This window comes from Anas platyrhynchos, chromosome 2 (assembly GCF_047663525.1).
Source record: "Anas platyrhynchos isolate ZD024472 breed Pekin duck chromosome 2, IASCAAS_PekinDuck_T2T, whole genome shotgun sequence".
NCBI lineage: Eukaryota > Metazoa > Chordata > Aves > Anseriformes > Anatidae > Anas > Anas platyrhynchos.
In genome coordinates, this window is record NC_092588.1 from 102,325,597 (window position 1) to 102,352,745 (window position 27,149).

General features: G+C 39.9%; 1 long non-coding RNA gene across 4 annotated transcripts; it reads right to left on the minus strand.

Annotated features, from left to right (window-relative positions):
* Positions 1-3,095: 3,095 nt before the first annotated feature.
* LOC106015508 (uncharacterized) lies at positions 3,096-26,285 on the minus strand. 4 transcript variants are annotated; one of them, XR_001187592.5, is made up of 6 exons: positions 26,012-26,285; positions 24,560-24,722; positions 16,345-16,577; positions 14,220-14,371; positions 12,068-12,216; positions 3,096-8,691 (listed from the first exon to the last, which is right to left on the minus strand). It is a non-coding gene; the product is annotated as an uncharacterized lncRNA (long non-coding RNA). The 4 variants fall into 4 exon arrangements; XR_002399828.4 differs by having other exon boundaries at positions 3,096-10,490; XR_011806851.1 differs by having other exon boundaries at positions 3,096-12,216.
* Positions 26,286-27,149: the final 864 nt, after the last annotated feature.

Sequence of the window (27,149 nt, forward strand, 5' to 3'; positions counted from 1 at the left end):
ATAAAGTAGATGGTGATTTCTATTTTAAGCAAAATAAGTCATAATGTTTAAAAAAATCCATCACATTTTATTTAGAACTGTATAGCTAAATAATAAAGACATATGTAGCAAACACTGAAGAATTCAGTATGATTAATCTAAACTATATCACAGAGAGATTGCAACTGTGCTGAAACAAATCCCCTAAGACCATGCCAGGCAACCAGTTTCCTTTTGTCTTTATGATAGCTGTAACTTCCAAAGTTTTTCTCAAGTAGCTGCTTTCTGCAGCATGTTGGAGAGATTCAGCAAATAGAACTGAGTGGAAGAACAGGTTGTGGAGACCAGAGAGGCTGCAAAGAGCCTGGCTTCCCAGCAATGATATCTTTATTTTCTAATGAGGAGGAGTCAATGTAAATGCCCCTAAGGAATGTCTTACTGCAACTCGGTCAATGTAGCAACACACAATATTGAAAGCTAAGATTTGAGCAGGTAATGTGGCCTTGGAAGATTGGATCTGTAAAGTAAAATATCTGATACAGAGGCTCTGACATCGTCCCTGTTCCTGCACATTTTAGCTCAGATTGCCTCCAGCGTCATACTATGGAGTGAATGTGTATTAGTGGTTGGGGTGTGCTATGCCTGCACCTGAAGTGCACCTTTCTGTTTAGTTTGATCTGGAAGAAACCCAGCTTGTGCACCCCAAGGCAGCACCATGAAGGGAATCAAAGCGTAAGTGGAAATTACATTCAAAAGCACGTGTCTGATCGACACCAAAATGCTTCTACAAATGGGTTTTGTTTGCACTCTTCCTTTTTTGCTTCCTCTTGTTTTATCTTTGCCATTGCCCCTGTTGACCACAATTTGATATATATATATATATATAAACTAAACTAAGATAAATTAAATTTGTTTTCCTATATAAATTTTAATCTGTAGAAGGCAAGATGGGACCAGGATCCAAACACCAATCGCTGAGGTTTCCAGCCTGGGCTGACCGCAAACCCAGAATATAAACCAACCCAGACCTTCACAGGTTACCTAGAAAACCTGTATGAAAATGGTGGTGGGATGAGAATGCTAAGAGCTTCCCCTTTACCCAGAGAATTTGAGAGATAAGCTAGACAAAGTAACCATAGGTAATACAAAACATACAAAAGACCTGTAATGAAAACAAAGGACTGGATGCATCCACCTTTGAGAACAGCATGAAAGCTCTGCAGAGCTGGTCTGGCAGCATACAGCAGTGGGCAGGGCAGGATCCAGGGCTAGCCACTGCATCCTCAGGAATTGTGTGGCGCTACAGGATGGAGGGAAAGTTACTTAATCCTCAGACCAGATAACCAAAGGCTGACATCACTTTTTAGCTGCTGTCAAAACATGGATACAAAGAAAGGTTGAAAGGGGTCACCTGAATGCTCCGTGCTTTTTGTTCCTCCCTATTTACAACATGGTCCCCAGCACACCTCAGGATATCTGTTTGATCTCAGCTCCCTGGTATTTATTTCTTGAGCTCCAAGCAGCTTTGACAGTAGTAACTCCCTTTCTGTTCAGACAGATGAGCAATTCTCTGAGCATTTCAGTAAACCTTACAGAGGTAATTAAGATATAGCTGTCTCCAAAGCTTCCTCTCCTCCAGACCCAGGTTCAGATGTTACCCACGTGACTTGCCACTGAGAGAAAGCTAACCTCTAATCAATTCCATGTGCACACTCCCAGCTTCCATCAGACCCCCCAGCTACCAACGTGCGATATCCTGCACCACTGGTACGAACACAATATCCTGATATAATGGAAAGCATACCAGAAAGCAGCCCAGGGATATAGGAAAATAAAGCAAACTGTCTGCTGACATTTTTTTGTTCTGAGATGGGTCAAACTGGGTAGGCTACATCAGATTCTCTGTCACCACGTCTTTGTAAGCAGCTCCATAACTACAAGCTCCTCATAATTTCATTTTATGTACTACTTCCTTTCCCAGCCACTTCTGCAGATCTGGGGACCCAATTCAATTGAAAAAATCAGACCCATCACAAAAACATTAACTTCTCCAGACCTACTTCCTTCCTGAGCTCACTGCTTATTTGACTGTAAAAGAACTGATGCTGCAGTTTTCAAAGAGGCAAACGAGGACCACAACTTCTATTCCCGGTCTGTGGGAGTGGGAAAGTGACTTGGGCATAAATACATGCAATTTGATACTTTAAATACATCCTAAAACAGCTTCTTTTCCTTTAAAACTAATTTCCTCTGAAGACACTGAAATTTATCACTGATGACTCAAGCTTTCTCAAGGTTTTATCAATTTAAACTTCAATAATCTTCTTCCTTCATGCATTCACGCTACATTGCCTAGGCCTCACTCAGCCAGTGAGCGCTTGCTTGTGCAAACTGATACTTTGGCTTTTCTGGTTTATTTGGGTGATCAAATGCCTCTTTATTACTCACATTGCCTAATTTATTAATTTGAGATGAGGATCTTGCAGGAATTGCAGACAAGCCTGCAAATGGATGAGTGGTTTAAAATCTTGCCTGTTTTCTATATGGCCACAGCAGAAGGAAAGCAAGTGCCTGGGCCTCTGAGCAATGGAACTATAGCTGGCTGGTGTCTTACAAAAGACTCTGCTTTCTTGCTTTGCTCTTTGTCATCTGCAATACCCTCTTGTACCCTGCAATGCCAGCAGGATTGGAGCAAACCTGTGCAGAGACAGATGCAAGTTAATTGGCCATGTGGGCTGATGGCAACAGAGCAGAGAGCTGCTGTGGGCTGCATCCTCTTGTCTCTACCTACTGCCAAGTTTCACATGGTTTGCAATGTCCTTACTCTTCCATGGAATTTGGTTAGAATTAGTTAACAGGGATAGGGACTAATAGACTGAGTGGCTGTATGAATCTTCCTTCCAGGCTGAAAAACAGGAAGCTGGCAAGAAGCTGCCATGGCCTGACTTGAAACAGTTGAAATGTGACCTTGATGTCCTTGCTAGCACCTCAGTAATAATGACATGTTTAGAGAGTGCAACTCCATGACCTTATTTGAATTGGAGTACATTGTAGTATGTCTGAAAACTCTAGAGTATGTAGTATGTCTGACATCTCTGAAATCTCTTTTTTTTTTTTTTTTTTTTTTTTTCTTTTAAAAAGCTCAAAGAGACTGTATCAGGACATCAGTGTGGTTCAAGGTTAAGAAAGTTGTTATGGCTAATGGGAGAGGCATATGCGCTGCATGATCCTGATGTTTGTCATTCACAGATCTGCTCCTGACCTCTGTTTTTATCTCTGCATCTCACCCCTGAGCTAACATAAAGTACAACAGAAGCCAGACCTACTTGAGCAAGCCCACACAGAAGTCAGAGGGCTTCCCTGCAGAGTCGGCCAGCTCACACAGACTCCCCTTGGGAAAAGAAACCAAGGAGGTCGCATTTATTTTCCAGTTTCTCAAGAGTCAGAAGATTGACCTTACTTGAACGCCAAGCTTTACTTAGCAGAGAGAAAGCAGCAAAAGGAAAATAAGAATTGCAATGGAAACACTCAGGAACACAAGTGGGAGCTTGTCACTGCCGTTCTGGGAGACCCGTGTGCCTTACCAGTGCAAAAAGTGGGGGGAAAAAAAAGTTTTCCCGAATAAGGAAAATCTTCCTCTGCAGACCAAAAACTTGGAGGCTGAACTAGGAGCCAGGGCCTTTTAAGCTGTAAGACTGCCTCAGCCCAACCTCCCCCCTGCAAAATAGGGATAACAGGTAGCACAAATAGTGTCATTGTTAGAAATAAACACTTAATGTCTACATGGTGCTTTGCAGCCAGGTCAAGCTTTAGGAATGTTAAATATGCTTAAAATTGTGACCTTTCACTATAATTTTGGTTTGGTATACCCAAGAGGGTGTTTACAGTTTGAAAGACCCGCTGCACTCTCATTTCTTGAGTGGCGTTTTATCCCTGAAATCGAAAGATGGCGAAGTCGATGCAATATGGCATTGGTATTGCTGTTCTGTACTCTCTTAATTACTGGTGTGGTGATGAGTGCTGTATAAATCAAGCTGGTCGGGTAAAGGGTTCTTACCACAGGCTGGTTAACCACTACATTAATACGAACATCTGACACTTCATTTTCTAGGAGGGGTTAGAAGCAGGGTGAAAGCTTGGGGGAGGCCAGTGGTTTGTATGTTTGGGGGAGCAGGGACAGAGGTTGTAAGCTCCAGCTGCAGTCAGTACAGATGTGGAGCCTGCTTATGGCTACTCAGAGAGAGCCCAGTGTGAAAGAGGGCAATGAGCTCAGAGGGGTTTAACTGCATAATGGTTGTACATGAGCCTACCGGCAACTCCTAAACACAAATATTTCCCCTCCACTGGTAATCAGAGTGGAATGATGTGTTTGAGCCTCTTCCCTTCTTTAAAAAAAAATCCAGTCAGATCATTTTTAATAGCAGCATTTCCTAGGAAAGGTGTTTGTTTATTTTAGTGCCTGTAAAATTTGTCAGAACGATGGTCTGGGAAATAGAAAGCCTTGTCTTATTCACAGAACAAGTATAACAAGTCCTGCAAGCTCTCTTCCAATGTTTCACCAATATGCCTCAACTCAAAGCTAGCAGATTAGACTTCATATGCAACACAGCACAGATCTTTTTTTTTAAATTTTATTTTTTAAGAAGATAGTGAGGATCCTAGCACTGATTCTGGTAGGAACCAAAAACTTCAGTATCTTTATAAATCTGGGTCTGATGCTAATAACTACCTCCCACCCAAATAGCAACAGGGTTGCTACAAGTTTTGCTGGGAACAGGGCCAGGACGTTGGGAAACTCACTTGCCCAAGAAGAGCAGAGGTCACGGGTCACCTCCTGCAGGCCCCGTAGCCCACAGTCAGGAGCAACATTATTTTATCAAAGCTGTGATTTTGCACTCAGTGCCCAGCTTAGCTCTGGAACTCATCAACACAGCATGTCATGACAGACGTGAGCAAAAAATATGAATTTATCAGAGCTTTCAATTTCTTTGAGGACTGTTAAATACAAGGACACAAGTTCAATCAGTCTCTCCAAAAAGGTGTAACACTGCAGCAGCTTTTGGGAGATGGGAGTGATGGGAGAATTGTCATGGAAACATCATTTTTTTTTTTGACATGGTACAGCTGATTTCCCATTGTACTGAACTGAAGCTAGAAAGCAAAAGTGGAAGTCCTTAGGCACTCTTTCCCATCTTCTCAGGTGTTTGCATATACAGTACAGCTCTTCTCTTTCCTCTGTTGAAGGAATGGCCTTCATCCACCACCACCAGAGCTTGTTTTGAATAGAAGGGAGTGAATTTCCTGGTGCCCCCTCAGGTGCTGCTCTCTCACTGAGCTCATGGAGTGGGCCACACGCTCATCAATCTGCAGAAAATAATTGAGGAGTGACAGGCATCTAAGGGCTGCTAGATTTCTGAGATATCCATGAGAGGTGGGTGATATTTGTGTCGTGTTCCCCCAGTTCAGCTCTGATACCAGGCTGCCACCCACATGCTTCTTGTAGTTGGCTGTGTAAATCACTCCTGTGTGATGCAGACCCAGCCAGAATCTGTAATACAGAAGTACAGGAGGGAAAGAGACAACATTTGTTCCTAATGTTATAGGGATAGGCTCTAAAGCTTGACCCCATGTTAAATAGTGCTTCATTTCACTAGGAGCTTCCCTGTTCTCCAAGATATTACTCACAGAGGAGTGACCTACTGATCATGAGTAAAGGCTTCGGAATCCAGCCTTTAATGTGGAGCACTATCTTAATAATATTGAATATGTAAATCTCTGCTTAACACAATGTATGCATGATATTAGGAAAACAATGCATAACAATGAGCAAAATAAGGAAAGCCGTGCAGAGCACTTCAGTCTGTATTAAAGCTTGCCCAAGTTAACACAACCCTGTTGATTTACATGGCTGTAGGACAAACTCTTCACCTTATTTTCCATCAAATGGCTGGAACAAGATACTGACAGGTTACTTAAAGAATGCACTCCTCTCTTTCCTTATCAAACCTGTCCATGCGTACATCCACGTGCAGAAGCATTACAGCGTCAAGCAGTACTAGGAGACTGTCCTCCATAGGCACACTGCCACAGATCCCAACAGTTTCACAAAAGACAAGGATACTTAGGACCAGCAACATTTGTTGCCTGACATTCCTTCATCTCAAGCAGATTTCATAAAACAGTTTGCTATGGTGGAGAAAGAAAAGAGACAGCATTGTATCTTTGAGGACTTCTGCATGCACTTTTTTTTTTTTTTTTTTTACTGTAGAAAAGCAGAGTGTATAGTAAATCAGAAACTGCTCTGTTCTCTATGCCCAGTGGTCCAACCTGTCTGCTAGCACCACTACAAAAGAAGAGATCAAACCAATCAGATTATAGTCTCATGAATTATGTTTGTAATTGATTTTTGTGTGTGTATACTGGGGAGGGGGGGAGTACTGAAGGGGTGGCAGAAAGGCAGAGGGGGAAAGAGAAGAAATGGAGTTTGTTTCAAGCTTGTCCACCTTATCTTCACATAAAAAAAAATCTCTTATTTTTCTTACTTATTTTTGGTGTGACTGAACTTTTTTCACAGCTTAAAGATGGGTTAGTGTTGAAATTAACTTATGTAATATATCACAAAAGTACACTTAGGTTCTTTGACTACTTTAATTTCATGTATTGCTTGCAGTTCACAACCTACAGTGAGATGTTCAAATGTGATTAAGAGAGCTGAGAAAGGAATAAAAAACATTATTTAAATGAGCAAATGCCACAGTCTGCACAGTGTTGTCTACCTCCACTTGAAATGAAACAACATCCAGTCTAAATATCTGTGCAGTTCCTATTTACGTAGAGGTGTCAACGAGAGGGCACAAGCTGATTTTATGATGTGAATCAAGTCTGGTAGAAACTATTACTTCTGGAGTTTCAGCAGTGGGTTGGCCTAATAGATGATATAAAAAGAAGACTATCCCTGCCCTAAGGGGCTTGCAGTCTAAAAAAAGACCAAAGGAAAGTACTTGTCTCTTGCAAAGTGATTTATTTAGTTGGTTCTCTCAGTTTACAGTCTACTTTGGAGGTGGGCACATTTGTCATGCAAATTTTAGCTTTCTGTGAGAAGTACGGAATAGGCCATACTGAAAATGCATTGTGCTGTTTCAATTTTCCCAAAGATTTTGAATAAATCCAAAATACTCCTTCTGGTCTGTTTCAGACATTTTGAAAAATAAATTATTCAATTTATTGGTTGGGAATTATTTTTATTTCTAGACTTCCTCTACTATTGTGCCTAAAGATTAAAAGGATGTCATGGACAAAATCTGTCACTCCCAGAAGAGATTCATTCAAACTTTCACTGAAAAATCTGGTGAAAATTTTTATTCTGAATGAAAAAGTGCACTCATATTCAAAACCTGAAAGTCATCAAACAGCAAAAAAACAAACAAACAAACAAAAAACTGCTTTCCAGTAAGCTTTACTGTACTAAACAAAACTAATAATTTCCAGAATGAATATATGCAAGTGATCACTGTAAATAAACCTGCAGCAAGGCAGAGGTCTGGACTAATTGCTGGATCAGGTCCTCTGCAGGACTCTAGTTTAGCATTCCAGGTCATAATTGGGTCTCTGACCACCTGCTATGGTCACTGGAAGTGAATGTCGCTGGACTTGGCAGGTCACTCCATCAAACATTTGGTAAAGGATGCATAAGTGCTCTTGTTAGCTGCTATTTGCAGGTCAGACTTTAGTCAACACAAATTGTTGCTGATCTCAAGTCTTGCTGTCAGTAGCAGCAGCAGTGGCAAAGGTCATTAGGCAAAGGAATAAAATTTCCTCTCTCCAGTGCCATGGGGCTTTCTGAACACAACGGAATGAATGCATGTTAGATAATCTACAATTCATGATGCTTCCTAAAATGAATAAACACAGAAAGTAACGTGGCTTAGTGGAGACTGCAGGCTTCATGCCAGAAATCTGGTGTCCCAGCCTGCCAATGACTTGCTCTGCATCCTCCAGCAAAGGGCATAACCTCCGACCCTCCACTTCAGTTTCCTCTGCCGTGTGGTGCAGATAATGGTACCTACATTCACTTTATAAATTATTTTAAAATATACATGCAAGATGGGTTGTATCATTACAGGGCAAGCACACAAACAAATATATACACACCCAGGCAAGCCATAGTAATACATAAAATGCAGACACTCCCATGCACAGAAATGTACTGATCACCTTAGGCTAATGAAGTCTGGGTGGTACTGCCAGTATTTGCAGAGTGCACATTCAAATAGCAGCGCAGGTCTGCACAGGTGCGCACAAGCAACCAGCAGGCCATTTTGCTCCGTGCTTGCTGGTGTGGCTGCTCCTGGGCTGAGATGTTTGGGGTGGCTGGCAGTGGAGCCAGGAGGCCCCCAGGATGTTCAAGAGCTTGTGGCGCTGCTAGCAATTCTTTAGGGTAAGAGAGTGACAGAAAACTTAATATTCACAGTAGAGGGAGAGAGAAAATAGTTCCCAGTTTCTAGAGAATTTGGATTTTTATTTAACATAGTTGCTCTCTTCTTTCAAGGCCTTGTATAATTAACAGCATTGAGAAAACACTCTGAGCCTTGCTAGACGAAACGCAGTGTGGCTTGTGGCCAGGTTCCAGAAGCGTGTCTCCTTCAACACTTTCATCAGCAGTGAGTGGCCTGGCTTCTTCCACAGAGTTTTAAATTGCTATCTTTGGAAATGCTGAAATGAAAAGCCATGGGAGGAGAAAGAAAACAAAAGGAAAACCTGTTGTGGGGAAGATTAATTTCCCCAACTTTAAGTACAATTTTACAAGCAATCTGAAAAGTTTATTCCAGATGGTTCCATGCTTTGTAATTTTCACACTCCCAGAGTCCTCCTGCAGGAGATCAGGTTATTAATACTATTTCATCAGAGACAAATCTCACAGGCATAGCATATCATGAGTACATGGCACTGCAGCTGGCTTTCTGCTGAGATCTTTATACAAGCAATAATCTTTTTACTGTCTGAGGTACACCTCACCATTTCAAGCCATACAGCAGCTCACATGTGGTACACAACCGAGTCTTGTTTTATGTCTGCTTGTTAGATAATCTACAAAGAGGGGTCCAAACACATGAAATTAAACATCACATTAAGAGAAATAGTTCTGGTGATGCTCTACCTCTCTACAACCTGGCCAGTTTCTAGGCCTTTACTCCAAATTTCATGTCACGTTCCTGTCAAATTTTATGCAGGTTGTTTTAAATCTTTGCCATCCGTGCCAAGCCAATTAGCACACACTAAACAGAACTGGTACAATTACACTACCTGCAGTGTCCTGACTACAGTAAGAAGCTGAGGGTTATTCCACCCCAAAAGGAAGAGGCTCCTTACTCTAACTGATCCATACTGTCATGCAGACAAGAGTTCAGGCACATATGAGCAGTGCTGTTCATCATCAGAAATAGTATAAGGTAACTTTGCACCTTATATGGCTTCTTGAATTCAGAAGCTATTCATAGCAATTATGTAAAATAATAATAATATAAAAGTTAATTAAAAAGATAAAAAAAGTGCTCAAATAATGATCAGTGACTGAACACAAACATCTCAGCATGCTTTGGGACATTCCATAACCAGACAGTACCAGGCATAACCAGGTCAGTTCAATTTCTCATTGCTTTTGTGGATTTATACAGGAAACTACTCCTCAAGCTACCAGGCTGCATTTGACTCTGAATGAAACTGTTACTTTATTAGGTAATGCAGTCTTACAGATTAAGCGTATATTCATATGCAGGCAAATAACTTTATCACTGTCTGACTGACTTTATTGCTTTGTCTTTCAGCACATTAGGCATTACAGGATCACCCTGAATTTCTCTTCCAGTAGCACCTCCCTCCTTGCTACTACTAATGCTTCAGGCACCAGTTCTAGTTTGGTGACTGCCAGTTACCAAATATATAAGGTTCTTCTAACCTGCTTTCTGAGAAGAAAAAGAGACTACATAGATTAACCTAACTGTAGCGCTCTGTGTCCATCTGTCTACCCACCTTAATTTCTGAGTGTACTGACAAATTTTACCTCAGCAGACACCCCAGTAATGTGTCTATAGTGAGAAAGACTGGCATAATTCTCATTAGATTCCATAAAGTCCCCTCAGAGAGAAGTGTTCTGCAATGCAGCAAGTTTCCACCAATCTTATCCTCTTCAAACACCAAAGACAATAATCATGAAATAGATATTTATAGGAAATTAGGTTTCATTAGTTCATCTGTTCTTGGAACTGCTCCTTTTCCTATCCTCAAGACAGTGATGAATTTTACAGATTTGTCAGAATTGCTCAACAACTGCTTGTAATAGTTAAGAAACATTCAATTTCAGAAAGTTCTTTGAAGCAAAGACTCTTCTACATTTTTGATGCTTGGCATTCTGTATTTGTCCAGTGACTCAGAGTGCGAGCATGTTTCCTATTCCCTGAATGGATGACTCAGTCTGTACATACAAGAACAGTGCCTGAAGAGAGCACATCACTCTGCATGTAGAAAAAGATAAGGAAAGGAGAATCCTGTAAGAGTTAAAACTGCTTCAGAAATATTAAACACTTTCTAGGAATATGACTGACTTTTTGTATATAGGAATATAAATAGTCCATGATTTTAAGAAAAGTAGTGTTTAAATTTAACAACAGTTTTATTTTTTTTTTTATACTCTCTTTTATACTCTTATACTATATACTTCTTGGCAGAAAATAATTTCCTGTTTTTTTTTTATTGTATATAAACATTTAATTAATGGATTAGTATTTGTATTTGAAAAAATAAAGCTTGCCTCAACGTTCCTGTGCACAAATGTGACAGATAACTAGTTGAGTTGCTTAACGCAGTATGAGGAGAAATCACATGATAAAACATGGTACAAACAACACAAATAGACGATCCATACACACTAACTCACAAGAAGCCAAGTGAGTTGAACTTGCCAAAAACAAAGCAAGCATTCCCAAATGACATCAGATCCACTACTAAGCCAACAAGCTACAAGAGATGGGATAATTGTAGAAGAGCACAAGCATCTGCAGCAGGTCAGCAACTTCCTACAGAGGCTTCCTCTGCTAATCATTTCAGAAGAGAATTTGTCTTGCTCTTAAAACAGCTCACTCAAGGGTTACTACCTTCATAAAACACACAAGAAAGTTTTGCCATTCCCCAGTTGCTTACTCCACGAGGAATAGGGGGTTACGGAAGCATGGCTTTAAGTCTGTAGAAATGCTTGACCAACATCTGCTATATTTTAATACTTCAGTAATAATGTTTTATAGATGCTGGATATAGAAACTGGCCACAGAAAGGATTAAAGCTGGTATTTTTCAGTCCATTGTGACTATTATTAGGAGTTCTGCATTTTATTCTGTTTACTGCTTAGGTTGTTATAACCTCCAAGTGTTAACTAGGGACTATGGAAAAAAGTTCTCAAGAAAGACAACAAAAGCCAGTCTGCCTGGTGGCCAGAGCCTGCCTCTTCTGCAAGACCTGTGCTACGGTCTGTAGTACACCTTGACTGCAGCACTCAATCACTCCAGACAGGAGAGCCCAATGGCTAAAGCTTGTGACTAGCAGGCAAAACATACATGTGCAACTCAACACCAGCTACCTTGTATTCACACTGGACAAAACACCAAGGCCTACATTTGCGAATGGCCTCTTGCCTTCCTGGAGCAAAATGCAAGCCAGTTATTAATTTTTACCTCACAAGAGTTTTGTGAAATTTTAAACATGGTATTTGAGACCTTTATCTGAAAAGTGCTCTTAGTGAATTATTATAGTTTGCTACCAGGCCTGAATTAAAAAAAAAAAAAAAAAAAAAAAAAAAAAAAAAAGCAGCCTTTGTCACTTGATTAAAAGGAGATTGCATACCAACACACACCAGCAATTTGAAGCCAAGAATTTCCATATTAATTAGGCATCAGGAATAGCATAGTTTTTGCATAGTTCTTTTTTTTTTTTTTTTTTTTGCTTTTTGCTGAAGAGCTTGTGGTAGGGTGGATGTATCAGTTGAGCTTTGGTGGCCTTGCTCTGGACTATGCAGCTTCAGGAGGACAGAGATACTCACCTATTGAGGCTTCTTCTGGAAGTTTGGTTTGAGAAAAGAAAATTAATTGAGGTGTCCAGTTGCTGGGGGGCCTGAACCAGAGCCCATAGGAGTCAACAGAGTCTTTCTTCTCCATGGTAGGATTTGAACACCATGGAAGTGCCTGCCAGCTGTAGGGGTGTTAAAAAAAAAAAATTTCCATTCAAGTGGTACAAACTTAAAAATTCTGTGTTCAGTCCAAAACTATAATTGAACTGAGATAAGCACTTCTCAGAAGGTAAAAATGTCTTGATGTAAGATGGTCTGTTTGCCAAGTCTACATGTATAGTACATTACGACAGAATTTTCCTAATCAAGCTTTTGCTGGTTGACTATGCTAAGTTTCCTTAAAAGCATTTTGAACTCTAGAGCATCCCCCATCTCCTTTCTCCATTACAAATGCACTGATCACTCTCCATACTTCCCTGTATTTCTTACAACCTTCAAATTTTCAGAGATGTTCAGTACTCCATGGTCCTGAAACTTCTCTAAGGGCGTTTTTATGATGCTCTTATCTGACAAAGGAATTATTTGATTTCAATCTTGCTGTCTGGAATTCTTTTTTGAAGTCTGTCTGATTCCAATGCATGTTATGAGTGTTGTGCTGTAACTGGTCACTGGTCTTGCTGTATGTCATTTAGTCCTTGATTGTAAATATTTTTGATGATAATTGTTTGAGTGTGAAACCTGTTATATGTTATCTTTCTTGAAATCTCTACCAGTATTTAACAGAGAACTCCATTCCACATATTTTAAAACAGAATGCCATACTCATTGGTTCTGCAGGTGAATAACTGGTGTTGAAATGACTGGTAAAAAATAATAAAATAGATGAAGTAAATCCCTTTTCTCTCATAAAAATAAATAAATAAATAAATAAATAAATAAAACCTTAAAAAGGGTATCTGTATTTGCACTGCCAAAAGGCAGAAAAGCAGCACCCATATTTATTAAGATGACATGACTCCTAAAACTAATCACATCATTTGTATATGAGGCATTTTTGAATGCCTGTGGCATGCAATACCAGGTTCTAATGAATAAATCTGCTTAGGAAGAAGAGAAAGGGACTGTGGTCGTTCATTCCAGGAAACCCCTCCAGTGCAACATCAGATGTTCCTGGTCATCTTCCACACAGAGGCTGCTTTACTTCTCAGAAAGCGAGAACTAACTTTCCCTTAAAGTTCAGTTAGTTGTAGGACAACTACAAGGACAAGTTGGAAGAGATTTCCATATGCCTTTCTTTTCACTACTTCTTTGTGAAGACCAGATTTAGAGGGGGCTGAGAGCAGGGCATGCCAAGAAAAGTTCTCCCTGGACCATTGCTCAGTTCCAGCAATCCCAAGCAGATTGGCATGTACAGTTTAGAGCAGCTTTCACACAATTGCGATCTGTTGCCAGTTAGCCTTTGAAAATTTTCTCCCACAATATAGTAAAACTTTATTCTATTAGAAATTATCTGTGCTAAATTTGTCTTTGAGAGTTGCAATTCTCTTCTGTTAGGCATCTTTCTACCCACTCTCTGCATTAGAGAATGCCATCAGAATAAATGCTGCTTATAAACCTGTGGAGCTTATGATATGATTGGGAGCTGGGAAAAAAAAAATCTTTGCCTGTGAATTGCCAAATCTGTGGTAGCATAAAACTGAAGACAGACATTAAAACATTAACTATGAGAATGCAAAACTGACTTTACAATATTTTGCACTTACCAGAATCTAACTCAAGTTTGGAGAGGTAAATGCAGACATTTATGAAAGCAGACATGAATATAATGAACTTAGGTGTGCACAACAATTTAGTACTTTCAATACTTAAACTTAAAAGGAAATAGTTCTGTAGATATAACTCAGAGCTAAGTGCTGCCATCCTTGCTCTTATCAAATACTATTCTACTGTCTACCAAGTACTGTGTGAGTCAAGATGAATTTATGTATCTGATTCTTCCTGTCTGCAAGTTAACTTCAGCAGTTTACAGTTACAGCAACAGGACTGTGGATTTCAGTTGACACCTAACCTAATTCCTACAACATCGAAGGATATCAAATGCTTGGGAGGAATTATCTACAGAACAAGTCACCCCCCAAAAAACTTGGCATGAGGCTAAACTTTAGGACTAGAAACAGCATCTTACCACTTGTCCAGCATCCACACAACAGATCTGGAGCCGTGGGAAATTTTGTAACCACTCTGTGACCACTACGACAGCATATAGGTTAGAGGATCAGCCACAGCATCTTGTTCCATGTGCAACAAGGAGCAGCGCCAAACATAGCCTATAATCATCTGTAAGGGGATGCTTAGAATGAGTTGGCTTGGCCAGAGTTTGATTTCATGTTTTCAACAGTTGAAATGGATTTCAATAGTTGAAATGGATTCTTTTTCATCCACAAGAAAATATTGTGGATGGATTTACTGTTCATCAGATTGAGCACAGTACTCAGATAGGTAGGTTTAGGAATACAATCCCACCACAAACCTCAAATATATTGTTCTTTATTTCTGCAAGGAGAATAAAAGTGATTCTACTTGTTTTGAGTAACATAACTAAAATTATATATGCTGCTCTGTTCACCTGCATGTGTATATTGTATTACAAATCTACCCACACTTCAAAAATATGGTAGTCACTTATGTACATTTTCAAGGTGGGTTTCTTTCATCCCTTTTGCTCTGCTGATAAAACTTGTTCTTGATGTCAGTGAACAACCAGTAGTACAAACAGACCTAACTAGCTGTCTATATTGTCTGTGTGAGGAATACTATTTTTCCTATTAACCTGATCTCATGCACCTTGTAGCTTAGTTTCCTAAGGCAATGAGGTTAATGTAATCATACATAGTGCATGTGTGTGTGTATTTGTGTGTATGCATAAACTAAGTCAGTCTCCTCCAAATAATCTTTTAGCCCATTGGCCAACCAATCTGATTTGACAGATCTAACAACCTCAAAGATTTTGGGTTCCTCCATTTAGGCAAAGAGGCAAGCAGGTATGAAGGAAAAAAGCCCTTTGAACATCCCCATTGAGAAGGCAGCTACAGTATGGATGTCCTGGCTATGCAGAGGTGTCCTAAACTCCCAGTCCTGGGGAAACACACATGGAGTTTACATCTACATGTAAGTAAACAGAGAACCCCACTGCAAGACAGAACTGTAGGGAACCAGAATATACCCCCACAGTTCTTGGACCTATGAGTTAGGTGTGACCTAGGTATGGGTTAAGAATTAGATTGCATCTTGAGACATGACCACTGCCATGTCCCTTGCTTAGGGACACCTAACCCAGTTTCTACAACAATGAAGCCTACTGAATGTTGAGGGAGAATTCTCTGCAGACCAACTCACCCCAAAATAACCTGTATTTATGAAGTTGTATACCCTTACTGTAGGCCAAGGGTCCATCATACATAGCAAATTAACCTCTGACGGTACATACCATTTTCCTTCCCCTTCATTTAAGGTGCACGGTAACTTGCTGTGGATGCAACTGCTGACAATTACATGTTCCAAGCTATGGTTCTGGATTCATTGGAGGGGGAGGAGAGAAGGAAAGCAAAGAAAATTGACCCTTGGCTGCTCTAGCTGTTGATGTGTACTACTGGATTAAGGTCTGCATGTACTCACACAGGATAGCTCCTTTCATCCTGCTTTGCCTTACAGTCAAGTGCATTGGCTGTGTTATAAAGGCCACAGATCTTTGTGTGTAAGTCTGTTTGTGTAAATGTCATTTATTTATTTATTTATTTATTTATTTATTTATTTATTTATTTATTTATTTCCTGACATTCCTTCCCCCCACCCTCCCAAATTCCCTAACCAGTAGGAAATACCGTCTCTTGTATTATTGGGCTACTCCACCCAAAGTCAGAGACTACAGTAGCCATCCTGCATCACAGCCAACTTATCTATAGGCAGCCAAAGATGGTAAAAGAACATGCAAGTCCTGCCAACTCATCAAGCAGTGACACTTCCTCATACTTGACTGGTTGTGAATAGTTCTATCTTTCTAAAGTAATGACTAGAGTTAGACCAACAAATATGGCCTTCTGTACATTGCTTATTTTCCTTGTGGAAGTATCTTGTTTCATGAACAACATTGCCTCCATACATTCCAAAATAAGTGTCATGGGCCTTGCAAATCAAATATTCCCAAAGGAGAACACAGGTTAAGTGTTGCTTTATGATAAACAGAGCTTGAATTTTTTGAACAAGATAAAGTAAAACTAGACAACTGAACAGCACACAAGATAATCACTTACCAAAACTTCAAATGAGGATTACTGTCAAGATATAAGAGTCAGGGGCAGTATGACAACATCTATTGCTGCTTAAACAGTTCCTTCTGTCTGTCTGTCTGCTTCTTCCAGAAGCTTCCACAAAAAACCTTGTGCAGTCCCCAACTAACAGTATGATGATGAAGAAATCATAGTATGCACCAGCACCAAGGAAAAGGTACTTCTGAGATGATGGGTGGAGCTGCAGACAATGACACCTGTTAGGAAAGAATGATTCAAAGATGATGGATCACCACCTAGCACATGAAATCATCCTCAGGACCAAGGCAAAACCATAGGTGACAAATTAAATGCCTTTAGGTTTCCGGGTAAGCAAAGAAGTTTACTGCAAAGAGCAACTGGTTATTGATCAGCCTTTTAGGTGAAAGACAAGCCAGTGTGTGCATGCTGGTTATCTTGCCATGGAGGGCAATGTGTAGGCAGAAGCAAAAGGGGAGCTTGGGGAAGAATGCATGGACACCTGTGTCTGTTGGACCTCAGTGGCAGGGCATTAGTGGGGCTCCTGCCACTGAGGGGAAAGCGAGATAGGCAGTGCTACCAGGTACCTCAGTCTGCACAACTAGTTCCATGACAGCACAGCCACCATAGAGCAACCATTAAGACATAAAAAAAAATTGAGCCCCAGTGTTGCCCCCCAGATCATGGATGCTCAACACAACATACCCAACCTCTGAAGTCAATATGACAGCAAGAAAATTCTCATGAAAACAAGTTTCATTATTGCATTTTGATACCACATCAATACAAAGTCAGGAGTGACCGTGACCACTGACTCCCCACTGTGGGAGTGCTGAGTACCTCCCACATCCTGAAGCATTAGCTTAAGATTCCTCTCAGTGTTTGAATCTTAAAGCTATCATAGAGTAAAGTGGTATTGCTGTGAATTTAAAACTGAAGCAGGAATTAGGATTTTGGCAATATCAGACAGGACAGAAATTGTCTTTGCTATATTGGAAATGTGTTTGGCAAATCCATATATTTAAATGGACTTTTTTTTTTTTTTTTTCTGTATTACTGTCTTTTGTTGGTACCTTGATGCCACAAAAGATAATGACACAAAAATATTTGTGTGAGTACAAACACTGAAAAGGCAGAGAAAAAACATTGCTATTTAGTCTGTTAGGAAATATCTAGAAAGATGCTACATAGACAACTGCAAAAGAAAGTTGCCTTTTTTTCTTGTTATGTACGACATGGTGTTGGGTCACACTCGCTTTGCCTGTAAGCTTACTAAGAGTATGTCATCCTTTAAGAATCTCTGCTACAATGTTGGTTGAAGTACCTTTCTGGAAAAGAGAACTCTTGAGAAAGAAAAACAGTTGTACAAGATGACCTAATAGTTGAATAATCTTTTCCCTTTAGGCAAAGCATGAAAGGACATGAAAGCTACCAAACTGGGTAATCAGAAATAACTGGAAATACGCATCCTGAACATGATAGATCCCAGGGGTCACTCAAAAACACATCACTATTTATTTGTCCCCTCTAAACCTGGGAGGGTCTTTGGAGAGTCACAACCTTTTTTATTCTATGTGCAGAACAGACAGCCTAGGATATGGGATAAGGTTAGGCTAAGAGGAGTCAAAACCAAACCTTTCTGAGACAGAAAAGCAGCACCCTCCCCAAATGCTTGCAAGTGATCTTGGTAGTTTAGGGGATTAAATGTCTAGTGCCAGTTATCATACAAATCAGGGAGGGAGTCAGAGCATCCTGTAGAAGACTGTATTGCAGGGGTGAAGCTGTCTGTCTGTAACGGGAGCAAAGGTGTAGACAGGCTGGAAGGGTCTGTAGAGGGTGATCTGTGCTGTAAGACCACTGTACCACTCCTGAGTTAAAGGGACTGCAAGAATATCTCTTGGGAGCCCAACTCCAGGCTGGCTGTTAGGGGCTACCATAACATCATGAAGAGATGGTACAAGAAGGATTTAAGCAAAGGAGAGGAGTTGTAGGTTTAGAGAAGAGGGCAAGGGAAGACAAGGGATGAAATCTCACCTCAGGTGCTGGGGTCAGCAGAGTGACTGACTGCTCTCCAGTTTGGAAACAGCCAAGAATCAGAAATTTAGAATACTGGATATACTGGATATAATACTTGATAAGCTTTATCCAGGATACTATGCACAGAAGCATAGTGCATAGAAGGACAGGGAAAGGAAAGGAAAGGAAAGGAAAGGAAAGGAAAGGAAAGGAAAGGAAAGGAAAGGAAAGGAAAGGAAAGGAAAGGAAAGGAAAGGAAAGGAAAGGAAAGGAAAGGAAAGGAAAGGAAAGGAAAGGAAAGGAAAGGAAAGGAAAGGAAAGGAAAGGAAAGGAAAGGAAAGGAAAGGAAAGGAAAGGAAAGGAAAGGAAAGGAAAGGAAAGGAAAGGAAAGGAAAGGAAAGGAAAGGAAAGGAAAGGAAAGGACAATGCTGTTTTAAATGCCTTTTCATCTGGCTGACAGAAGCTGTATCTCCACTCTGACGTGTAGACAGTGATATATTAACCTGGCTTGTGTCATGTTTAAGATGCAGTGGCTTGGGCTAGGTCTGATGAGGATGCTACTGGTATGTTTCTCGTGTTAGGTATTAAAAGGCCAGGAGTAAGCCTATCCCACTATATCCTTAGTCATGCCTTGTTGAGTTCTTGCTCTGTTTTGGACTAACCATCAATCAACCATCCCCAAGGTTTGGGGCAGGGTACACAAACCAGTATGAATGAGGCACTGGAGTTCATAGAATCATATAATTACAGAATGGCATGGGTCAAAGGGACCTCAGAGATCATCTAGTTCCAACCCCACTGCCACAGTCAGGGATGCCATGCACTAGATCAGGTTCCTTAGGGCCCCATCCAACCTGGTCTTGAATATTCCAGGGAAAGTTATTTCTTTTCAGTCTGCACTGCACTTCCAAACTATCCTGAGTGGTCTTGTACCCTTAAACATCTCTATGTGCCCTCATGCCATTCTTCAGAAAGTGAAACAAACACTTTTTGATGGACTATGTTCTTTGGTAGAACACAACCCAGTACTCACATTAGTTCACACACTTTGAGCACAAAAAATGACAGATTTTAGTCCGAAGGGCATTGAATGACTTACGCTCTACTGTCTAGGAGTGGGAATATTTCTCTATATCTGCACCTGCAGGCTTCTTAAACTAGCAATATTACAAGGCCCTTTGTAAAGAAGAGATGCAAAGCTGCACAGAGATGGTACAAATCTCCAGCAGTTCCGACACCTTCTCATCTCACAGGGCAGACCCTCTTCCCACAGCTTTGGAGATTCCTGCCTTATGAAGAGACATCACAGTTGTCAATTTAGTCAAATGTTTTCTAAAAATAGTTTAAAAGAATTATTTTACACATTTCCCTTATTTTCTGCTCTCTTGTTGTCCTCCACTCAGCACAAGATCTTTGGATAGTAACAAGTAATAGGTGATACTGGCAAATTTCTTGTTCTGTGTGAGGAGAACCATTTCTTCAATGATGATCATAGCAGGACCAGGACTTTCTTATGTGACAGAGTTCTCCATTCAGAAACTACAAACTGTGATGCCTAGTGATTCCCATGACATGTGTATGAACTCCCTGCCACATGGAAAAAGCTTTACAGAAAGATTGCACTGTGCTTGTTTTCAATTGTATTATTACGCAAATACATTGCATTGTTTTTGTGAGCATAATCAAGCTGTATATGCAAAGCTGACAGGGATCTCACATGAAGGCTCTGGAACAGAACATCCATCTTAAAAACAGACCAGTGTGGTGTTGCATATAGTTGCCAGGTTCCCAAAAGGCTGTAGCTCTAGCAGTTTGATTCTCAAAAAACACCCTCTACACATTTGCTTGCACCTTTTTTGTACTGCTGCCAGAATATGTGTCTTGTGCACAGATCATGTCCTGCATAAGTAAGAACTGTGAAAAGGAACACAAAGAAAATAACTGTTACATGTGTACATGCATGTAAGTGCAGAAGAAATATCTGCTCTCATTTAAATAGAAAAGTAAATATTGTTAGGGTCTTGTTCACTTTGGACTTTAACTAGTGAAGTGCATTTATATAGTAGCAAAGGGTACTGAAGTGGTCGGTCTCTACTTGGTGTGATGGACAGTAACATAATTTAGATTTCTTACTTACTTAAGAAACACTACAAAAGTTTTCATGTAAATACATTAATTTGAACACAGGTAAAGAACGATGTTTTATACTCTATTCCTTTGTTTCTGTAAAGTTTGAATGAATATATCTTTTTTCTTTCCTTGTTGAAGCCTTGTCTTTTCTCATTGTTTTGAATTATTTTTGAATCCATTTTTGAATTATTTTACCCTTATATTTACCCCATAGTTACCTGTAATAGAAGTTGACTGATTTGAATACATCTGCTTGCAAATCTTACAGAGCTATAAAGCCAGCATTTTTTAAAAATGATTAGACCTAACCATAGAAAGTTTCCATTGAAACTTTTTGTCCTTTTTCCTTCAGTAGAACATCTAAGAACATGTAAACATACATTAATTTAACCATATGTTTAACCTTTTACAAAAAAAAAAAAAAAAAAAAGCCTGAAAAAGTCCACCTGTGAGAGCATAAAAAATCTCATACACATCATTTTTATATACATGCATAAATACCCACCAGTGGCTTTGGCTCATCCTCTTTACAAGCAATTAGTTATTTGAGACTCTTGATGAAATGATCTATGAAAGATTGGTGTTCCAGACTCCCAATGTTTTAATAGAGATTTAATTGTACCTTTGGGTAAGTGCCAAAATGATGAATAGAGTTATCAGAAATAACATTCGCTCTAAGTGCTAACCCCAACTTTTTGGTACAGTAAGTGGAACCAAATTGACCAGGTAATAGTTGAGTGGTATTAAAATAAAGGAGCTGATACAAGCAAAACCCCCAAAATTAATGAGCTTGCATTTGCCCTTTGGGAGGACAGTGCAGAGTCCAAATGTTTGAGGAATTGAGATTTAAAATATAATCAGGTCAGAGGTATTATATAGCGTATTTCAGGTGCAGATCAAAGGGAATTCTAAAGAGCTCAATTAATCCTTCTGACCCAGCATGATACCTGTCTTCACATAAGCAAAATTCTGTGGGCTGGCATCCACTTTACTAAGGTATTATATTTTTAATGGACAATTCACAATCATCACTGAGGGTATGCAGAAAAGCCTGTGAAACATGGATTATTTTGCATGAAATTGTAACTAAAAAACAGATACATTCTCCTGAATGTTCAAACGCGCCTTCCTGTGATAAGGTGAACACCCCCTCCCAGCTTCATTCTCACATCATGAAGTAGAGCACCTTTGTGCCCACTGGTAGCACGCACTAACCTGGTGGCTTTCCCTATAGCTTCAGCTGCTGCTTCTGGCATGACCCCTTTGCCTTGGGTCTGAGATGTAACCTCAATCACACAACTTGTCTTGTATCTTAGTCCCTGGGCCCTTCCTCAGATTTTTAGATTAACTCTGAACATTACCTTAGCTTTTGAGGACTACATATTCTTGTCATAAGAATCAAAGCATTTACACTAAAAGTAAAATAAATAACATACACATATGTATTTTCTCATCTCTTACTGTAGTGCAGCTATCAGCACAGAGAAGGAGGTACCACTATTCCGTCTGAACATCTGAGCTTTAAAGCTATATCAACAAACACATCAGGATTTGCTTGTATTTGTTTTCTAGATCTGCTGATTCCAGTCTCTTGCAGAAAGTGTATGCTACCAGCGAGACTGTCCTCTCATCTCTGAGGATGTGCTAACACCACAGCTCTCCTGAGGTCAGGTTGGGAGGGCTGTTCATTGCTGTATTGCAGGAAGGCTTGCTCTAGCTTAAAAAGATGCAAACTAGTTAATCAGCACTGGAAGTTGGACAGCTAGTTATAATCTCCTTTACATACTCTTTGGCTGTCTTGGAGTATCTGTATGAGACAGAGATCTAACTACAATAAAAAATTCTGACTTTAAGCATCAAAGACATCATTGTTGATTGAACTAAGATTGGAGCATCTGAAGAAATTTGGGATGGGAGGAAGGCTACAAGATCTGTGTCCTCAACAGACATCATGTCATCAAGTTCAAGACAAAAGACTAGTTCACATACAACTCTATACAGGGTTGTATAGGCATGCTCTAGCTGCCAACTTTAAACCCCATGGATTTATTTTAACTGCCTCTCCATTACTATAGACTCTGTAAAAGCATACACAGTAATGGGATCCCTGAAAGAAACTCCAAAGGGAGGAAAAAAAGCAGCATATTTTTGCTTGCAATTGCAGACACAGGCAGAGACCAAGCAGGCCATATGGTCTAACTTTGACACCTCTCATCCATCAAACCAGTTAGTCCCTCTAGTACTTCATATACAAATCAGAAAAACCACAGGCTGGGCAGACATGAAGCTTCCTGCCCAGGAATGTTTGGGCTGCAAAGGAGTAAATCCTGGCAGCCAGTGAGTAGAAGTTAGCACTCAAAATGAAGTCTGAGATTTGGGACTGCACTTCACATTTGAATACCATTTTAAGTACATTTGAGAAGATAAAAAGGTCAAAAACTTTTCAGGTATACTAGTGCAACTGCAGGAACTATGTGCTACAACAATAGGCTTTGCTAATACTCACTAAAACTTATACAACACCCAAAAAAGTCTTTTTCCAAGCTTAATGGACATTTTATGCATTATGTCATTACATGTGGGACACAATAAAACAAATGCTACTAATTTTTGAGATTACAAATTTCATTTGCAATTTCTTGTAAGACCCAACTCCCAGCTCTCATTCTGATGGAGATGAATTACAGTCAGTCTATTCAGGTACATTTTGCTGCAGTTCATCAAGACAGAAACTGCTTTTTTATTGTGTTCCCACCCTTAGGTGTCTCATGAATGGGCTCTGTGAAGTGTCATCAAACACAAGTGGGAATAAGCTCTGGTTAAGCAGTTTCTAGATGCCTTCATTTAATAACTTGCATGGTCTATCCCAGTAATGAGATATCTGAGTGTTCTTCAGGACTTGGGAAAAGAATATGAAGTTAAATTTATAATTAAACAACAGAATGATACCTTTTTTTTTTTTTTTTTTTTGACTAGATAACCAGAGGATCTTCCCAACATAAATAATTCTATGTTAATGATTTCTTCCATAAGCTTTGGGTCCTACCTTATACATTTAAAAAAATGGTTGAAGAACCACAATGTTTCAACCTTACTCATGTCTTTCAGTTAATCATCCAATAAGCTCTATCAAAACAAACAGGATTTGACAGAGTGAAATCCCACTCAAGGTAAGGGTGCATCAGAACACAAGATTTACTCTATGCTGTTAAAATGCAGCTATGTATATTTGTGCACACACTTTATAAAGCAAACCCAGACCACCCTATACTCTGAGTTTGGAGGTTGAGAAGATGAAAGCAGGTGTGCTACCTTTCAGATACACTCTGTGACTAAACACTTTTCACCAAAACAGCCAATCCAGTTTGCCATGAATTTGTTATGACTGTTGGCCGTGACTGCAGCAGAGAGAGCAGAGAGACATCTTACAAGGTAAAGGTTTGGTTCAAAGCCTGTGGAAATTAATGGAAAAAACTGCTTACTTCCCAAGTGGTTCTGAAAGTCTTCCACTCCTGTGCGGTAAGAATAATACTTTAAAATATGACACGAAGCAGATAACTGCTAGGATGTATACTGCTTTTTTTTTTTTTTTTGGGGGGGGGGGGTGGGAGGCATTATATAAGAAAAATAAAATGTTTTGGCATTTATTTAATAAATCATAGCTGGAGGGGAGAGAGATATGAAAGGAAGAGACAAGGAAATACCATATAGGAGAAGTGGTCAGAAATAAAGATTTTCTGCAAAACTGCAGTTGGAATTTCTTTTTTGTACTTTATCCTTTTTTTTTTTTAATATTATTTTTTAAGACAAATGGTCATGCTGTTTCTGCCCTGGCATTTCTGCTGAAGAATTCCCACTGAAGTACCACTTACTTCACCAGGGAGAGATGCTTCACAGATAATAGGCAGGGCCAGCACAAACAAGAAAAAGGTAGGAATGAATAGGATCTATTGTTCAGACTTGCAGAGATTACAAATAAATAAATAAATAAATAACAACAAAGCCCAAATAAAACACATGATTAAATATGTGAGAACTGGCTCAGCTTTTTAACAGGTTGTTTGGATTAACATACCCACAAGGAAGAAAACAGAACGGTTTTATGTTTGCAGTCCAAGTGTTCAAACTTCCTTAGCCCTGCACTTCTTCCTGAGAATGACTGTCTTTATGTCTACTGTAGATGTGACAAAGGGCTAAATCTGGAGTACCTTGAAGGAGATCTACGAAGATGGAAAGGACTGAAAAACAAGAAAGAGAGGATGACACAGGAGCCCTGTCCTGCTTTCACAGCCATGTTCCCCAGATTTCCTCTCCCTAGCAGTAGAGTACCCCAAGTCAGTCTTTGAATCCATCAGCCAACAAAACAAAAAAGAAATTAAACTGAAATCAAAACAACAAACAGGAAGTTGCCCCTTTCAGCAACCACTGTAAAAAGGGACAAGCAGTTAACACATTTACCTCAGAGGCATCCTTTCCTTTTGTGTAGTTTTGCTATGACTACACACATGCTGCTGTAATCTATTGCTCACCAAAGTCACAGTGAATTTAAATTTTTAATGTCATGCAAAAAGCCCAATCTCTGTTCTTTGAGATGCTCCAGATGCTCCTCAATAGGCAGCAGTTGCACAGCCCTGAATTCTGTGAAGTGTGGTCATTTGGGCTTTGGAAAATCATTAGATAGGGAAATATCTGGATGTGCCATTGGATCAACTCTGCCTCACAACTCCCATTGTCCCTCCAGACAAAAAACAATCTGGCCAGGTGCTGCTGAGCATCCCCAGTGCACATTGAACACATATTTTGAAGGGCTGCAAGTGAAGCCATGGATGATATTTCTCTATCTACTTATCTACTTCTTCCATCCAGCTTCTCTTTCTCTGGACAGTGGTGCCATTTCTGAGATCAGAACCCAAAAGAAAATACTGACTGAGTTGAATTCTCTCAGCAAATCTGGTATGACTTTATTCATATCCAAACCTCTTTTGAGAAGGAAGTCTCTGTACGTGCACATTTACAATGCTTTCTAACAGTGCCTACAGGGTCATTAATTATGACCAGCCGTTGTATCAGCACTGTACAGAAATAAGTTCTTTAGGCTGCAATGGTATTTTTTCTGTGTTGTGAACATGCATGTGATTAAATATTTTCCTGGAACACTGTGGACTGACTTTTTCAGAAAAAAATCTGAGACATCTGACTTCCAGAGGGGAATGTCAGGAATTTCTGAAGAATCAAAACCCCATACCCAGCACATGTTTTGAACCGGGCACCCAAAACAAATGGTCATTTGGAAGTAGGCTACTCCCAAATATCTCTGTATACTCTGACGTGGAAGTGGTGTGGCCACCAGAAAAGAGCAAACTATTTAAAACTGTTAGGCATCAGAAAAAAATAATAATAATAATAATAAAAAAAAAAAACTAATAAAATACTATTTGATATCCAACTATATATTTAAAAAAAAAAAAAAAAAAAAGTGTGGCAAGGCCAATATTAGCTATTGAAACAGGAAACACTTCCAACTCACCCAGTTCAGCTGCATTTGTGTGGCAGAGCTGGGGTTAAGAATGGCCCAGACAGTGGTACACTACCAGCTCCCAGCAATAAGCCATGTCAGTAACTTCTGCCAAAAATCTTTCCTGGGATCACGATGCCTATACATTCACTGTCCTGCCTGGAAGGTCCCCAGCAAAGGACAAGGACAGAGCAGTGCGGAGAGGAGGAAGGGGAGGCATTGTGCGTAACCAGGACACGATCCCTGGGCTCCACCAACTGGTTACCAGCTCTGAGAAGTCTGACCTTTTATTTTAACTCTTGCTGATTCAGGCCTTACGCTCCCAGTATGACAGAGGCTGAAAGACTTTGGACTGCACGAAAGCTAAAAACGGAGCAAATGGAATTCTTGCCCTTGGCATGAACAGCTACCACAGCAGCTGGCCGAAAATATTATAATGCATGGGAATCTGGCAGGTGGCTTGGGGTTGCATAGCTTTTTGGGAAATATTCTAAATTATCCCAGAAAGCAGAAAACAAGGGAAAACACATTTTGCACATGCTGCAAACGTATAAACAAAATATTTAGATAACATAAAAGATACCATCCGTGTTTAATGTTAAATATAAAGCCCGGAAATGACTCTAGAAGTTTCTCGTGCCCTGAGAGCAGAGCAAGATAACTCTCAGGGAAGGGATACCACATACATACCGCAAGTTCTCCAGATGGCAGAGTCCAGTCTCTAACAGTTCAACAGTAGATCATGCTGCTGCAAATGCTGGAGGAGGCACTTATTGGTTTGTAGGCTCTGGAGCTCTGCTAGCAAGCGTGTTTTCCTTGCAGGAAATGAGGAGGGACCTATTGCATGGACAGGTTTATCCCATGGATTTGCAATATGGGCAATGCTGTTTGAACCCTTATTTGCCTTCTCAGGTAATCCTACTTCTCTCAAAGGATTTTGACATTTACAGATGTTGGTCTAATTATAAATAATATAATAAGCTGGATTAAAATTCCCTGAGCTAAAGACAGGGCTCTGCTCCGCCTGGTCTCCCCCAACCTGCTACATACTTCCTCCAATTAGGACACTGTAATGCATTTAAAAGAGAGATAAGAGACTTGAATGTCTGTACATGCCATCAGTTTCTGAAAAATTCTTTCCAGAAAAACT